Here is an 18,380-nt window from a genome sequence, read left to right as displayed (position 1 = left end):
TGGGCATCGGACTCATCTCAGGTAATTTGCATACAGCGCGCGCAAGGCTTCAGGCGCTGATATCTTTGTCCCGGGACCGGCTCCAGGAGCGGGACTTAGCGGAAAGGGTAAGTATCCGGGGCCTGCACTGGGGGAGTCGGGCGGGCTCTGTGCCCGCATCCGGGCTAACAGGTTCCCTTTAAATGCTACTGCAACTACCAGTCAACCCGGATGCTGGCACAGAGCCCGCCGGACCCCCCCGGTGCAGGCCCCGGATACTTACCCTTTCCGGCGAGTCCCGCTCCTGGAGCCGGTCCAGGGACGAAGATATCAGCGCCCGAAGCCGTGCGCGCTGCAGAGATGAGCACAATGCCCATAGAGAATGACGGCTCCATTCATTCTCTATGGGCATCGGACTCATCTCAGGTAATTTGCATACAGCGCGCACACGGCTTCGGGAGCTGACATCTTCGTCCCGGGAATTGCTCCAGGAGCGGGACTCGCCGGAAAAGGTAAGTATCCGGGGGCTTCACCGGGGGTCGGGCGAGCTCTGTGCCCGCGTCCCCGGTGACAGGTTCCCTTTAAAGGCTATGGACACCTTTGAGATAAAAAAATAATATTTACATACCTTAATGGTTAAAAAAAGGTTAAAAATGTTGCACTAAGGGTCCCTTTACTTGGCCCACTGTATCGTTTGTGTGCCCCCATGTAAATGCATCGTTAACATCTGTTTAGACAGAGATGCATGGCCGATAGTGATGATTTTACTGGCCGCACAAAAGATCCAATCAGCCAACAAGCAAGCGTTTCCTCACTCGTCAGCTGATCACTGGCCCTTTTATGGTGCGTTTACATAGAGAGATTTATCAGTCTTTCCAATATGACCTGTTCCCTATCTATAGCCTGTCCCTGGCTTTGGCTTCAATAATCTGTCTGAGTAAATGCACCATAAAACTGCCAAATTAATGGGTAAATAAGCATTTCTAGGGACACTTATTGTTAAAGGGCCGTAAGTTTCAATATGCAAGCTTCGGTCCCTCATTTATTTTTATTTATGTGAATTATACACATGTTGATTTTACCAAGGTTATTTACAACATATTATACAATGAGCTTCTCAGCCATTTGCAATGATCATTTGGGGGACCCTTAAAGAATCTGTGTTAGACCAAAGGTCACCACACCAGCTTAGACATCAAGTATTTTGTTACTGCTGGGCTTGACAGTCAGTTCCATGTGTGAAAACCTGACCAGCTGTCTAGCTGGTAAGCAGAATATTTCATCTCTTCTCATTTTACAGTAAATATCATAATTATCTATATATAGTAATGATATATATTGTATAACTAACTTGAATGGTCAGGGAAAATGTTTTAGTGTAAGGGTCCTATTACACGAAGCGATTTTTAACAATTAACGACTAATGCTGCGTTTACACGGAACGATTATCGTTCAAATTTTCGCAATAACGATCGTATTTGAGCGATAATCGTTCCATGAAAACACAGCAAACTATCAAGCGACGAGCGAGAAATCGTTCATTTTTGTCTTTCAGCATGTTCTCAAATAGTCGTTCGCAGATCGCTTTGTGTAAACAGTCTTTCAAAGATTCACCCTATGTGAAAGATGGGCTTAAGCAATCTTAAAAACGATCATAATAACGATTTTTCTTACGAATTTTTTAACAATTTTTCTAACGATTTATTCGTCGAAACGCTAATCGTTATAAAAACCAAATTGTTGCTTCAAAATCTTTAAATGATCAATTATCACTTTGTGTAAACACAGCATAACGATAAACGATCGCAAACGAGATTGTTAATCGTTAACCTAAAATCGTTCACCATATTACACAGAACGATGGTCGTCGTTAGTTACGATCATTTACTCCTTCTGATCCCAGCAAAACAATGAACAATGTGCAATTAGGCCCCGTTCACACGTAGCAAAACTAGCTCAATGGGAGTCTATGGGAGGCGCGCGCTGCTGCTCTCCCCGCGCTGAAGAATGAACATGTTCATTCTTCAGCGCGGAGAGACGCTGTGAGAACGGCAGCACACGCCTCCCATAGACTCCCATTATGAGAGGGAGGCTAGTTTTGCTACGTGTGAACGGGGCCTTACACTGAACAATTAGTGAACAAATGAAGAACTTGAGCGAACGAATGTGGAATTGCAGCGAACGATTAGCAAACGATTAACGATAATTCGAACGTATAACGATTTTTCGCATGATAATTGTGTTGTGTAATAGGGCCCTAAGTGTAAGTTAACATGATAGTCATTTCTGGTACTTTCAGGACCCCCACTAATTGTTAGAATAAAGAAGGCGCAACACTGATCATCATTTTATGGGATATGAAGAGCCCTTTAAACACTTTACACGGCATTATTACATGCAAATTTCATCAGATTAGGGCTAAGTTCACACAACGGGACTTTGCGGTTGTCATTGCCGATGTCTGTCAAAAAGATGTCCGTTATTTGTCAATGATCATTATAGACAGTTGTCATCGGCAAATAACCAATGTCCTTTTGATGGCCATCGGTGATAATGGCCGCAAAATCTTGTTGTGTGAACCTAGCTATTCTGTGTCATAATGCACTTGAAATCCAGCAACATTCCACATTTCATATATGTAAAAGTTATACATTGATTTTAATCTGTTGTGTGAACATAGCCTTAAGATACATAAAAATGGGAAATTTACTTCAGTTACAATATAAAAGAGATTAAAGGGAACCAATCACCACGGCACCTGACATGCGCAGTTTATCAGCATTCAATCACTGCTGCCTGTTTCATGAACTGAGCATGCCCAGCCCAGTGAAGACCTCAAGGCTCAGAGAAAGATTTGGGATGACCCCTCTATGATGATGCGGGCTCCTACATTGTGAATCACACCATTTCAGCCGATTCCAGCCATGATTAGTTCTAAAGGAAAAGACTGCCCCAATGCCTAGTTAACAGACATTAGCACATGGCAGGGGAAATAATATCAATATGTCTTAGGGGGTTTACAAGCCATGGTAAATGCATATATCTTAGGACAGATTGCATTGAGTTTTATTAGGGAGTATTTGTAGCTTAAAGGGGTTATCCAGTGCTACAAAAAATGGCCACTTTGCCCCCTCTCTTGTCTCCAAATAGGGTGGGATTTGAAACTCCGTTCCATTGAAGTAAATGGAGCTTAATTGCAAACCGCACCTGAACTGGAGACAAGAGAGGGGGAAAAGTGGCCATGTTTTTGTAGCGCTGGATAACCCCTTTAATACACAAAAACATAGCGATTGGTTCCCTTTAAGAGCCAAGGTAGCTCAGGAGTCATCAGGAAAGTTTTCAGAACAGCAACAGATGTAGCTGACATCCTCACCTCCGCCATGCTAAAATTAAAAGAGCTTTTCCCAACATGAACCTTTAGTAATAAAAAATATTTTATTGATAATGGGCCAACACTTTTCACTGAATTGTACAAAAATATCATGGTACAGTGATATACAATTACAAGCTAAACTTAAAGTGATGATCCCATCTCACTGTTTATAGCATGTCCACTGGGTATGTGATAAATAATATCTGATAGATACAGATCTCTTTTGAGGCCCAGACCTTATATAAGGTAAGTAAATCAGTCTAGGCAAGCCACACAGGGATCTAGGGTGCTTGTTCTCAAGAGAAGAGGTGACCCAATAGGAAAAAGAATATTTCTTGCACTACTGAACCAGCCAATATCACCAAACAAGATTAAGTTATTGCTTTAAGACAGTGATTTTCAACCAGTATGCCGTGGCACACTAGTGTGCCGCGACACATGGTCGGGTGTGCCGCGGGGAAAGTTCCCCAAACTATGGTGCCCCTGTGAAACAGGAGAAAACAATGGGGGAGAGAAACCTGGGGATGGGGGAGAAACAGGGGAGAGAAGCAGGGGGGAGAGAAACATGGGGATGGGGGAGAGAAACAGCGGAGAGAAGCAGGGGGGAGAGAGGTTTGGTGGAGAGAAGCAGGGGGGAGAGAAGTATGGTGGAGAAAAGCACAGGAGAGAAGCATGGGGGAGAGAAGCACAGGAGAGAAGCATGGGGGAGAGAAGCACAGGAGAGAAGCAGGGGGGAGAAGTATGGTGGAGAGAAGCACAGGAGAGAAGAAGGTGGGAGAAGTATGGTGGAGAGAAGCACAGGAGAGAAGCAGGGGGGAGAGAAGCCCAGGAGAGAAGCAGGGGGGAGAAGTATGGTGGAGAGAAGCACAGGAGAGAAGCAGGGGGGAGAAGTATGCTGGAGAGAAGCACAGGAGAGAAGCACAGGGGGGAGAAGAAAACAGGCCCAGGTTTCACACTGAGTGAGTATAAATACATTTAGAATCTATATTATTAACTATATGTATAATATGTACTGTTTTAGTGTCATTTTGTGCCATTTGGTTGGTGGTGTACCCCGGGATTTTTTAAGTATAAAAAGTGTGCCGCGGCTCAGAAAAGGTTGAAAATCACTGCTTTAAGAATATATATGTGCAGACTCAATTGAAAAGACCAGCCAGTAGGAAGAAAATGTGTGAGGGTATAGGTCAGTTGGTGGTGAAGTTGGTCACTTAATAAATTTACTGTGGGTAAACATGTTACATTCTAAGGCCCTGTTCACACACCATCAAAATGATGGCTGCTTTTATTGGATGGCCTTCATTTAACAATAAATAATGGTTGTTACTTATAGCAGTTAGACGTTATTTTGAGGGTGTGTAAGGATAGCCTAATACTAATAAGCAGTCTTTAGCCATGTCCCTAAAATAGTCTGCCTAAGGGATAATGGAAATCTAAAGAACTTTGTGAATACAGACATTCTACAAATACATAGACATGCATGCATATACACCGATACTGCAGAGACTGGTATACACACAATTAAAGTTTCACAGAAAGTAGTGGTATCCCAGGGATTAAACAAGAGCCCAATATGCAATACACACAGAAGATGTTTTCTTTCGGCATGGATATGAGTGCACAGTTAGGAAACAGCAAGCTGTAATTGCAGCCCAGCGTGAATTTATCCAAACATTTCCCCATCCATTATTAATGCTGCGGGATTGCTCTCCTCTCTTTCTATCTGTATTTCTAAACAGTATATTGTATTGATAGGGGCGAGAAAATACATTCACATGCTGTATTCTCATTCCTACCGAATTTTAAGTAATTCTTCACAAACCAAAGAGTGTGTATCACATAGGCTGTTCAATGGACACACTTGCCGTTTCCCGAGAGACATCTTCAAAGCTAAGCTTTGCCAGAGGGGGCTCACAACATATTCTTAATACATACAGTATAGCGAAGAAAAGGTTAAATCAGGTTTTAAAAATTGGATGTCCACCCCTCCCTACCGATGGCTCCTGTCTTTCTCATTCGCATGGCTGCTCTTCTGTGCAATGATTCTCTCTGATGTGCAGTTACTCTTCCTTCTCTCACTACTTCTGAGTAAATCCAGTTACTGACCCCATTCAGCGTTTAACCCGCCATCCACCAGAAAGCACTGAGGAAAAATGATGATACAAAACTATGAATGCTCAACAAAGTGAGCCACTATGATTACATCTATCCTAAAGACAACCAGGGGATATAACATGACAGTAGCTGCGCAAGTCATACACCTGGGGTAAGAAAAAGATGCCAGAAGGACACAAAGGCAGAACCATAAAATCAAAAAAGGGGGACCCCGTAGTGAATGAATGTCGACAATACCAGAGCATTACGCAATGGCAGGCACAACTATACTGTAAGCACAAAGTAATAATACACAGCTGCAAGTCACAGCCCTATAGGTGAGCTCTTTCCAAACTCATAATAGTACACAGCAGTATGTTTATGGGATTGGGATCTTTATCCTGAGGACCAAAATGCATTGCCTTGAACTTTTATGAATAAATGTTGGAAAGTCCATCTATAGTGGTGTGACTTGCCTACTGGAGGCGAATGGTGAATCCCGATACTTCAAATCTATGAGGGCTCATGTATACCTGGTAACTTCATATAACAACCTACATTGTGCACAAAGAAAAACGTGAGAGATGGGGATAAGTCCCAATTTATGCTTAATGTGAGTGGGTAATGTATGTTGTTGATATGATGCTAAAGCTTTCATTGCAGATTTAATGCTGTGTCCACTGAAAGTGAATATTAAAGGGGTACTCGTACACATGAAAAAATGACCATGCTGCATGAACATAGGGTATTGCTTACCTGCCTGCCCCAGCTCTGAAACCATGAAAAAGCCATTTGTTTGGGGGATCTTAGTTCTGTACTTTCTGGTTTAGCAGTTACTCAGTACTACAATTTCCAAAATTCTTCCCTCAGCTCTCCATTACAGTCCTCCCCCCTACTACTCTACCACATCACTTCTGCCAGTTTCCTTCCCAAAGCTGTCAGAGAACATCTTATTTAACTGCAGACTATTGTACAATCAGTAAAGTTGCAATACCTGCTGCATTCATTCTGTCTGCTATTTCTATAGCATCATTCATTACAAGGCAGCATGCTGTAAACACACCTTACTCTCCCTAAGTGTCGCAATAAAGATTATTAAATATTATATGGTAGAGATGGTGATGAAGGCTGGAAGGGCTGATCAGAGAAAGTGACATCATTTAGGGGGTGGGGGTAGAGCTCAGAGACAAGCCATCTGTGACATCAGAGGATTATTTGTTGTCTATGGAGAGAAGGAGGAGTCAGGGAGTTGTAGGCAATACACATTTTGTACTTCTTTTTTTAACTTCCTGTCAGGGGTGTTCAGTTATTTAGATCTAATCTGCTGCGAGTTTGCTGCGTATCGCAGCAGTAAATACGCTGCATATACGGTGTGTGGGTTTATACCCTTAGGATGCGTTCACACGTACAGGATCTGCAGCAGATCTGCAGCAGATTTGATGGTGCAGATTTGATGCTGTGTTCAGTTATTTAGATGAAATCTGCAGCGGATCCGCAGCAGAAAATCCGCTGCGGATTCGGTACGTGTGAACGTACCCTAAACATGGATATGAATAAAAAAGAGTTTTAGTAAAACTCTGGTGTCTTGGATTCTGTATCTACTGTGGCTAGGTGGAAGACCATACCAAGGTATGCCTAAAGTTTACCAAGCGGTGTAAAAGACCAACACTTGCGCCTGGGGACTAAAACAATTCTGTTTGCTACATTCTAAGAAATGAAGTAACCTATCTATAATAAGCTAAGGCTCATATTCAGTTGGCGGAGCTTGTAGTAGCAACAGTTGATGGCTGTGTTCTAGCTTCAAATCAATAATTTGTGACTTATGAGCTAAAATAGAAAAAAAGCAAAAGAACTCTCTCTCATCAAGGTCCATCTTATCCCAAATCCTTCCACTACTCTATTGGTAAAAACCTCAGGGAAACTGTGGACACAGATTTGTGAGCAAAAGACAAGATACAATAGAGTTCAGCTTGTCTGTTAGTTACCTTAGTTACATCCATTGATGTTTCTGTTATCATTCTTTGCCATTTCTGATGTTTATTTAGAACAAGTTCATTTTTCTATTACATAAAAGAAGGTGAAACATGCAAATTACCAAGCTCTACAAGTAACCATTCATCTGCAAGGTTTCATGCAAACAGCTGAGTTTCCACGTACGCGTTCAGAATGCCTTCCAAAATCGGTGGAAACCAAACCTCTACTTCTCCCCCAATAGCTGTGCAATGTTGCAGGAATTATAGGAATTATTGACTTCAATAGGTAGCCAAACTCTTAGCAAACCTTCAAGTTTTACCCTTCATGGGTTGGGTGCAAATTGCTCAGCCCACGGAGTGAAAGAAGTGAAGTGGTAATACACGACATCAGCACCTACTTCCTTGGGCCGTGCAGTAAGCGGTTTTGCAGTTTGCATACTATGCCTCCTAATCCAGGCCACAGCTTAGGTGCAGGAGCCTTCTGCTCTTAAATGGAAATCTCCATTGACCAACACCATACGCTGCTGCCTACTGTGTAGCCCTAGGAAGTTAGCGCTTATGCTAAGCATCAACACTTATCAACCTACACTCTGTGGGCTGGGCACTCTGCACTCGACCCATGGTGGTTTGCTGTGAGTTCTGCTACATATTAAAGTCAATAGATTAAAGTCAAATCTGCTGTACATCCCAGGGAGCATCTGATGTGATGCAGTATATGTAAATGTACCTTAAAGGGGTATTTATATTTGGATCAAGGTGCTGTAAAAAAAAAAAGTATCACCTACCCAACTGTACCTGATCCCCACTGCCTTTAGTTGATTTTATTACTGGCTGTGCAGGCAGTTACTGTGGGAATAACATATCCCAGGAAGCAGCCAATTGCTGCAGGGGCTAGAGGCTGACAGAACAGTAGTTGCAGGAGATTGGGGCAGGTAAGGTCTTTTTTATTTAAAGTACCCCAAGCCAAATATTTTACACTTTTCTTCTGCCAAAATACCCTTTCAAAACGACAAAATAACTACCATTCCTTGCTTACTTGAAAAGAAAGAAGGAGGAATTAGGGCAGGTATCAGTTCTTTTATACACAAGACTAGTATAACTGTGATGTACTGTCTTATTACTATCATGGGGAGATGTATCACAACTGATATTAGTAATCTGTAACCATGGAGACACAAAGGTCTGCATGTGAGTTGCAGAAGTGAAATGGTGGGATAATTCTTATCAAGACTATTCGCAAAGTTTCTCATTTTTTATTTCTGATGCATTACAGCAATAAAATAGTATGTATAAATTAGAGATGAGCGAACCTGGAGCATGCTCGAGTCCATCCGAACCCGAGCGATCGGCATTTGATTAGCGGTGGCTGCTGAACTTGGATAAAGCCCTAAGGCTATGTGGAAATATGGATATAGTCATTGGCTGTATCTATGTTTTCCAGACAACCTTAGAGCTTTATCCAAGTTCAGCAGCCACTGCTAATCAAATGCCAATGTTCGGGTTCGGATCGACTCGAACCCGAACCCGGTTCGCTCATCTCTAATATTAATACATTTATTAGCAAATACCATCTCATATTACCTGACAATTATCATCCCATAACTACTGCTCTGAGGATAGTAAAGCAAATATCTTTTAAACCATAATTAACCCCTTCAAGACCAAGCCTATTTGCACCTAAAAGACCAGGCTCATTTTTCAAAATCTGACCTGTCTCACTTTATGCTTTGTATGCTCAGTGATGCTTTAACGTATGCTAGCGATTCTGAGATTGTTTTTTCGTCACATATGGCACTTTATATTAGTGGCAAAATTTGGTCACTACTTTGTGTGTTTTTTGTGAAAAACATCAAAATATCATGAAAAATTGAAAAAATTAGCATTTTATGAACTTTGAAATTCTCTGCTAAAAAAGAAAGTCGTATCACATAAATTAGTTACTAAGTCACATTACCGATATGTCCTCTTTATTCTGGCTTCATTTCATAAACATATTTTACTTTTTTAGGGTGTTACGGGGCTTAGAAATTTATCAGCAAATTACCACATTTTCGTAAAAGTTTCCAAAACTGATTTTTTTAGGGACCAGTTATTTTCTTAAGTTGATTTAGGAGGCTTGTATACTGGAAACCCCCATAAGTGACCCCATTTTGGAAACTAGACACCTTAAAGAATTAATCTAGGGGTATAATGAGCATTTTAACCCTACAGGGGCTGGAGGAAAGTATTCACCATTAGGCCATAAAAAAATGAAAAATTACAATTTTCCAATAATATATACGTTTAGATTAAAGTTTCTCATTTTCAAAAGGAACATGAGAGAAAACGCACCCCAAAATTTGTAACGCAGGTTCTCTTGAGTACTACGGTACCCCATATGTGGGCGTAAACCACTGTATGGGCACACAGCGGGGCTCAGAAGGAAGGGAGCGCCATCTAGCTTTTCCATTGCAGATTTTGCTGAAGAAGTTTCCGAGCGCCAGGTGCATTTGCAGTGCCCCTGTAGTGTCAGCAGAGAGAAAACCCCCCATAAGTCACCCCATTTTGGAAAGTACACCCCTCAAAGAATTCATCTTGGGGTAGGATGAGCATTTTGACCCCACAGGTGTTAGAGGAAAGTATTCAAAATTAGACAGTAAAAATGAAAAACTCGAATTTTTCCAATAATATGTTCCTTTAGTTTGAATTTTCTCCATTTCACGAGGAACAGGAGAGAAAATTCACCCCAAAATCTGTAACGCAGGTTCTCCTGAGTAAAAAGGTACCTCATATGTGGGCATAAACCACTGTATGGGCACACAGCAGGGCTCAGAACGGAAGGAGTGCCAATTAGCTTTTTCAATGCAGATTTTGCTGAAGAAGTTTCTGAGCACCAGGTGCGTTTGCAGTGCCCCTGTAGTGCCAGTGGAGTAAAATCTCGCCCATAGTCACCCCATTTTGGAAAGTACACCCCTCAAATAATTCATTTTGGGGTGTGGTGAGCATTTTGACCCCACAGGTATTAGAGGAAAGTATTCAAAAGTAGACAGTAAAAATGAAAAACTCGAATTTATCCAATAATATGTTCCTTTAGTTTAAAATTTCTCAATTTCACAAGGAACAAGAGAAAAAAAGTACCCCAAAATTTGTAACACAGGTTCTCCTGAGTAAAAAGGTACCTCATATGTCGGTATAAACCACTGTATGGGCACACAGCCGGGCTCAGAAGGGAAGGAGCGGCAATTAGCTTTTTCAATGCAGATTTTGCTGCAGAAGTTTCTGAGTGCCAGGTGCGTTTGCAGAGCCCCTGTAGTGCCAGCGGAGTAAAATCTCGCCATAAGTCACCCCATTTTGGAAAGTGCACTCCTCAAAGAATTCATTTTGGGGTGTGGTGAGCATTTTGACCCCACCGGTATAAGAGGAAAGTATTCAAAAGTAGACAGTAAAAATGAAAAACTTGAATTTTTCCAATAATATGTTGGTTTAGTTTGAAATTTCTAAATTTCTCAAGGAACATGAGAGAAAACGTACCCCAAAATCTGTAACGCAGGTTCTCCCGAGTACAACGGTACCCCATATGTGGGCATAAACCACTGTATGGGCACACAGCAGGGCTCAGAAGGGAAGGAGTGCCAATTTGCTGGAGCAAAACAGTAGCTAGTAATAGTTATTAGAATAGCGCAGTTACTAAAATAAAATAAAAAAAATTAGATTACAGGTAATGTGGGGTGGTTCCGGGTAATTTGGAGGTGGTTACGGGCAGTCTGGGGTGGTTACGGGCAGTCTGAGGTGGTTAAGGGTAATCTGGGGTGGTTACGGGTAATCTGGGGTGGTTACGGGTAATCTGGGGTGGATACCGTCAACATGGGGAGGTCACGGGCAACCTGCTGTGGTTACGGCAACCTGGGTGGTTACAGGCAACCTGGGGTGGTTACAGGCAACCTGGGGTGGTTACAGGCAACCTGGGGTGAATACGGACAACCTGCTGTGGTTACGGACAACCTGCTGTGGTTACAGACAATCTAGGGTGGTTACAGGCAACCTGCTGTGGTTACGGGCAACATGAAGTGGTTACAGACAGTCTGGGGTGGTTACAGACAATCTGGGGTGGTTACAGACAATCTGGGGTGGTTACAGGCAACCTGCTGTGGTTACGGATAAACTGAAGTGCTAATAGGTAATCTGAGGTGGGTACCTGTAATCTGGCGTGTTTGCGGGCAATCTGGAGGGGGTCACTGGCAATTTGGGGTGGTTAGAGGCAAGGTGCGGTGGTCAGAGGCAAGGTGCGGTGGTCAGAGGCAAGGTGCGGTGGTCAGAGGCAAGGTGCGGTGGTCAGAGGCGACGTGCGGTGGTCAGAGGCAAGGTGCGGTGGTCAGATGCGACGTGCGGTGGTCAGACGCGACCTGCGGTGGTTGCGTGCAATCTGGGGGGTTACATGTAATCTGGCATGATTACGGGCAACCTGGGGTGGTTATGCGCAACCTGCGGTGGTTACGGGCAACCTGGAGGGGTTACAGACAATCTAGAATTGTTACGGATAGACTGAAGTGCTTATAGGTAATCTGGGGTGGGTACATGTAATTTGGGGTGGTTACAGGCAATCTGGGGTGATTACGGACAATCTGGAGGGGGTCACTGGCAACGTGCGGTGGTTACGGGCAGTGTGCGGTGGTTACGGGCAACGTGCGGTGGTTACGGGAAACGTGCGGTGGTTACGGTCAACGTGCGGTGGTTGCGGTCAACGTGCGGTGGTTACGGGTAATCTGGGGGGTTACGTGCAATCTGACGTGATTACGGACAACCTGGGGTGGTTACGGGCTAGCTGCGGTAGTTACGGGTAATCTGGGGGGGTTAGGGGTAATTTGGGAGTAAACTGCAATTATTACTATAATAGAAAGTGTGTGTTTTATTTTTTTGTATGTTTGTCACTTTTTGTACTTTTCACATTCTTTTTCACTGTATTACTATGATTACTGTGATATTTTCTATCACAGTAATCATAGTTTAGTGACAGAGACCAAATTGGTCGCTGTCACTTTAAATTTTCAGAGCTGGCTGGTTGTGGAGCGCATGCGCACTTCATAACCAGCCAGGACACCGAGGAGGAAGGAGCTCCAGGATCAGGTGAGTATATGGGGTAGGGGAGGGTGACTCGGGGACGGGGGTGACTGGGGGGGGTGGGGGGACATCACTTTTTATCCCCTGTCACCAATCATTCATGGTGACAGGGGATAAAATGTTCCGGCGGCACATGGCACAAGCGATCAGCGGTATATAGTATATACCGCTGATCGCTTGTACCGGGACCCCACAGGGGGGGTCCCCGATGACTGCCCCATGCTCTCCGCTACCTCCGGTGGCGGAGAGCATGGGGTTTTCATTCATTTTTACAAAGAGATCACTGTGAACAGACATTAGTCTGTTCACAGTGATCGCGGCGGCCATCTTGGATCTGATGGCCGCCGCGGGGAGGGGGGGGTTAGATACCGGGGCACTAGGGGGGCTGGTCTGGGGTCTGATTTTAACTATTTCATCTCCCCCCACCGTGAGATGAAATATAGCGGCGGCACCGGCCCGTTAGTGACCGCCGTTTCGGCGGTCACTAAGGGGTTAATGGGGGTCAGCTGCGGGATCGCAGCTGATTCTCATTATCTCCGGTGCCTCACTCAGATGAGAGCGGGATCGCTGTCCCTGCAGCGATCCCGTTCTCATCACAAACCCCCGTCAAAGCAGGAACGTATATGTACATTCCTACTGCACGGGGCATGTGCAATAGGAACGTATATATACAGATGGCTGACGTGAAGGGGTTAAGCTAAATTCTGACATTTCACAAATCTAAATCTACATAAAATAAGTAACTTTTTAACCTAATCTCTGTGCTGAATTTTGTTGTTTTATTATCTATTATCATCCAAGGGTAAATTCAGAATACATTCCCAGACGACATTTACACAGTGAGAGCTCAGCTGCTGGGTGACTTTTCTGACAGCAAACTAGACAAGATATACTTCTATCTATTTTCAAGGGCGCCATTCTAAAATCAACCTTAGTTGTAAATAAAAAAACAAGATCTAAACATTAGAACAATGGGAACAATGAAGTGCTAAGTAGAGCTTTAAACGCCTTCCTTAAAAAGAGAAATACACTGTAATTCAGAGATATTTGTTGCTGGAAATTTCTAACGGAATACACAAAATGGCACACCAGTGCTTCATGTAATGTGTCCCCGAGTGCCTTGCACCAACTATCTGATTCTTGGGAACCAGCTGCTGCTCACACCAGGGCCACATTTGTAGAGCGACCTAGTGTCCTCTAGCCGCAGACGTCCAGCTTTCACATCCTGGAGCGGGATAAAGGGTGAAGACCTAAAGGGCACTTTGACTCCGCTCCCTGGTGTGGCCCAAAGCCAAACCGAATGAGTGGCACAGCGGGGCCACACTCATTGTCCGTTACAGTTATAACAGATATTTCCAATGCTGTAAATCCATAAATAGCACCAAAGAAGTAATATTTAAAGGAAATGTGGTTGGTGATAAGAGCAAAACAAAGCATAGTAATGATGTACGTGTAATGTGCACAAGTACTCACAGCTTAAGCAACAAGATCTGGGAGTTATCTAGGGATAATTTAGATCTGGACTGGGAAATAGCCATATATACTTTTTACAGGAAAGAGAAAAGGAGGTGGGGTAGCCATGTATGTTAAATATTAATACATTACAAGAGCAAGAAACTCTCTGGGACTGCATGCAAACTAAAGATGACTCTGTTATTAGTATAGTTGGTATTTATAGGCCATGAAGCAAACTGAGGACTATGATAACATGTTGGTGGATTAAATTACCAAAATGGCAGTAAAGGGGAACATTGTAGTTATGGGTGACTTCAATGTGCCGGACATTGATTGGAATTAGGGATGGTCCGAACCTGGCGAGGTTCGGGTTTGTATGAACCCGAACGCTCGGCATCAGATTCCCGTGGAGCGGGCGGATACAGCGGGAGGAATGCCTGGAAAACTGGGATACAGCCTATGGCTATGGCTGTATCCCAGTTTCCCAGGCGGTCCTCCCACTGGATCCGCCCGCTGCACGGAGCGGGCAGACAGCGGGAATCATTACTAAGGGTTCTGGTTTGTACGAACCCGAACCGAACTCGGTTCGGACCATCCCTAATTGGAATATCCCTTGCATTTGTATTTACATGCAAAAGCAATACTGCAATAGAGGCTATTACAGGGGCAACTCTAAAACAGCTTGTTTTGATGAGATGACATTCTAGATTTAGTATGTGCTACAACTCGGTGGTGCAGTGGATATCGCCTATCTGGTCTTCCGCAAAGCCTTTCATACAGTTCCTCATAAAGAGCTAATAGAGAAGTTAGTGAAAACTGGACCTAACCCCTGGATAGTTCAGTGGATTTGTGGTTGGCTGAAGGATAGATATCAGAGGGTTGTTGTTAATGGTGTATATTCTGAACAAAGACTGGTTACAAGTGGTGTGCCACAAAGGTCTGTTCTGGGTCCTGTTCTTTTTAATATGTTTGTGACATAGCAGAAGGTTTGGTGGGTAAGGGTCCATTTACACAGAAAGACCCTAAGGTTTATCTGTTTGCTGACGACACAAAAGTGTGCAATAATGTTGATATTCCTGGAGATGTCAGTAATATGGAGAATGATTTAGCTTTACTAGATAAGTGGTTCAAACAATGGAAACTGCATTTCAATGTTTCCAAATGTAAAATAATGCACTTGAGGTGAAGGAATGAATGTAAACATGCACCGCGCAAAATCGCACGGTGATGTGTACTGCTCCTGGCTGCCAGTAGGACCCAGGGTCTCCTGGCAACAACCTGGAGACAAACCCGAGCCCAGCCGGTCAGTTGTATCCTATAAATGCCGTGGTCTGTACTGACCAAAATCTATAGGGTTGGCAGGAGGAGGAAACTCCTCCTGTCACCCATCTGGACCCCCGCAGTGCGATGGTGGGGTCCCGATGTGTTAATGAGCCACCTTCTTAGCCGCAGAACATGGCACCCACTGTCTCTCAGCCAAACATTGCCCCTGATGTGTACAATCGGTTGAGAAAGGAGCAAGCTCTCCCATTGGGACCCTGGGATCACACTGCGAGGGTCCCGATGGGAGAGCTTGCTCCTTCATGAACCGATTGTACACATCAGGGGGAAATGGGGGTAGGGGAGTGTCTGAGCCTCCTGATTCACAGCCCCCAGCAACTGCAGCTTTAGAAGACTGTAAGATCACGCCGCAGGCTCTGACAGGCTGTCAGTTTCACACTGACACTTAGCCTGTGAGACAGAGACTGGGAAGCAAAACTAATTTATGTAGAATGACTAACTTTTTTTAAAAGTAGAAATTTTCAAAGTCATACTAACGCAAATTTTTCACAAAATTTTCTCGAAAAACACCAAATATATTGACCAATTACAATAACATAAAGTACAATGTGTCACAAGAAAACAATCTCAGAATCGCGAGCATATATTAAAGCATTGCAGGGTTATAATGATATAAAGAGAGACAGGCCAGACTATGAAAAATGAGCTTGGTCATTAAGGCCAGAACAGGCTGCGGAGGCGAGGGGTTATTAAAATAGGATGGGTTAACATCCATGCTCACACAGGTTTCAGCACTATCCTCTATCCACACTTTTGGCAGAGCCTGATCTGCTTCCGTAGCTATGACACTAGAGGCCTCAGGGAGGTCACCGGTTGTCATAGCTACCAACGGGGATGTGTAATCGCTTTGCACAGGCCTGATGGCGAACAGAGGGAGAATTCTCCCTTTTTTTTCTTCCCTATAGATGCTGTAATTGTACTGACTGCAGCCTCTATAGGGTTAACTGATGCCTCACTCAGATCCCGGCAGTTGCGGTAGGTCCCCGGCTATCACTGACAGCTGTGACCCGCTGCGGATGGCACGCATGTAAGTTTTGAAGAGGTTAAACAACACATATTTTCTCAAAACAGAAACTGAAATACATATATATTTGCTTTGACACAAAAGGGGACCATTTATGAAGGTTGCGCCACTGGCGCACACCAGGGGAACATGCAGATTTTCCCCTTTCTCATTGGCGTACACAGCCATATCCCTGGGGGGGGGGGCACGGTGCCTGATTCAGTATGATTTACTGCAGGTGTAAATAATGGCAAAAATCTACACCTGCCCAAGAGGTCAGGCCGGTTTCACTAAGAGGCGTGCTCCTCTTAGTGAATACAGTGAGGAAATTGGGGAATGGGTCTAATTTAAGACTGATGTAAGAGTACACCGGCTTTTATAAATGCCCCCCAAAGTTTCCTCCTCCATTATAAAACTTATTCAAAGCAACACAGCTGAACATACCACATGCCCTCTGTTGCAAAGCACAAGCCAAGCTACAGTGAATACCTACCAAGCTGTTAATGTCATTTCGTCCAAGTATATTCAGTTTGCTAGCGAATATACGCTATCATTTTGAGAAATCAAAGAGAAATGTTTGCTTGTGACTTGTCCAAAAAAGTAAAAAATGATTCCTGACCTTGAGGTTATCTGTGAAACTAAAACTTTGGTTGTCCAGTGCAATTTTTCTCTGCTTGTTATTGTTACTACTATTTATAAATAGTTGCATTTCTTTAGTCCCGTAAAACAGGCAGAAATTCCGAGCAGAACCCCCACTGCGGACTCTGCTTGGAATCATGCCTGCCTCAGTGTCTCAATGTATTGTGTTGCACGCCTTCGCTCTCCGCTCAAAGAATTAACAGAATCTCCACACAAGCGCACAGGAAAAATAATAAGCTGGATTCACACGTTCCGTGTTCACTCCGTGCAGCACGGTCAATGAATCCAGCCTCAGGGTACAAACACACTGGGCGTATCCGCAGCGGATTTCTCGCTGCGAATTCACAGCGAGAATCACTGCGAATCGCTGCCCTGTACACTCTATGGGCAGAAAAACTTGCAGCAGGATGGACATCATGCTGTGAATATGTCAGCAGCCCGCCCCGTTAACCCCCAGAGTGTATACTTCACCTGTTCCCCGCTCCGGCTTGCTTCGGGGGTTCCCGGCAAGTCCCGCTCGGCCAATCAGTGCGCTGCCTTGCTGCAGCGCACTGAGTGGCTGAGCGGGACGTGAAGACACCAGGAGCCCCGAAGCAAGCCAGAGCGGGGACCAGGTGATGTATAGGCCCCGGTGGCAGGGGGTTAACGGGACGGGCTGCTGACATACTCACAGCAGGGATCCGCAGCGAATCTCGCTGCAAATTCGCAGCGAGAAATCCGCTGCGGATACGCCCAGTGTGTTTGTACCCTCACAGCTGCATGGCCCAGCAATGCACAGGTAAGGGAATTAGCGCTCAGCCAGAGCTATAGAGATATGAATGTGCAGATAGAAAGAATCACAGTCACATAAATAACCAGGCCTGTTGGTAGCTCAAGAGGAGAGGGTAGGGGAAAAATGGACCCATAGAAATAAATAGAACCCATAAAAATAACTGGTAGAATGATCTGGAGATCAGATTTTACCTCACAAAGATGATGTCAGTGACTGACATCCCCCCCCCCCCCCAAACATACACTAACGGTAGTTGGGAAGGTATACTGAAGCCTAAAAGCGAATGTATCATCAGGTAGAATATCAATAGAACGGCGGTGGCGTGGGGAAACCAGTGCCATGGCCCTTTTTTTTTAGCCTTGGCCCATGCACATCGCTGGTCTATTACCGGGCACTGGCCTCAGCTGAAGCACTGGAGGCGGGTCATCTGCCCCCAGTGGGGGGAAATCTCCGCCCCCCTGTGATGCGGCTCTATTGATTCTAATAGAGCCGCATGATAGAGGGGTGGGGGTTTCCTACCACTGGGGGTTTGCCGGCCCACCTCCAGTGCTTCGGCCCGCTGCTCGGTCATAGACCAGCGATGTGCATGGGAAACGGAAGCGGTTCAAAAATGCTACACTAAAATGCTTTAACAACCAATATGATTACTACTTTTTT

At 44.3% G+C, this 18,380-nt stretch overlaps 1 protein-coding gene across 7 annotated transcripts in view; it reads right to left on the bottom strand.

The window, feature by feature from the left end:
• HOMER3 (homer scaffold protein 3) overlaps positions 1-18,380 on the bottom strand; it is a 126,125-nt gene that overhangs the window by 55,134 nt on the left and 52,611 nt on the right. For 2 of the 7 annotated variants that reach the window (XM_069962258.1, XM_069962261.1), the window contains exon 2: positions 5,344-5,492. The exons of 3 other annotated variants lie outside the window; for them this stretch is intronic. The gene's annotated coding sequence lies outside the window, so the exon portion shown is untranslated. Of the gene's footprint in view, positions 1-5,343; positions 5,493-7,428; positions 7,448-16,030; positions 16,095-18,380 lie in introns of those variants that run through there. 2 more of the 7 variants (XM_069962260.1, XM_069962262.1) reach the window with 2 other exon arrangements.

This window comes from Dendropsophus ebraccatus, chromosome 3 (assembly GCF_027789765.1).
Source record: "Dendropsophus ebraccatus isolate aDenEbr1 chromosome 3, aDenEbr1.pat, whole genome shotgun sequence".
Lineage (NCBI taxonomy): Eukaryota > Metazoa > Chordata > Amphibia > Anura > Hylidae > Dendropsophus > Dendropsophus ebraccatus.
This window is presented reverse-complemented; position numbering and strand designations above follow the sequence as displayed.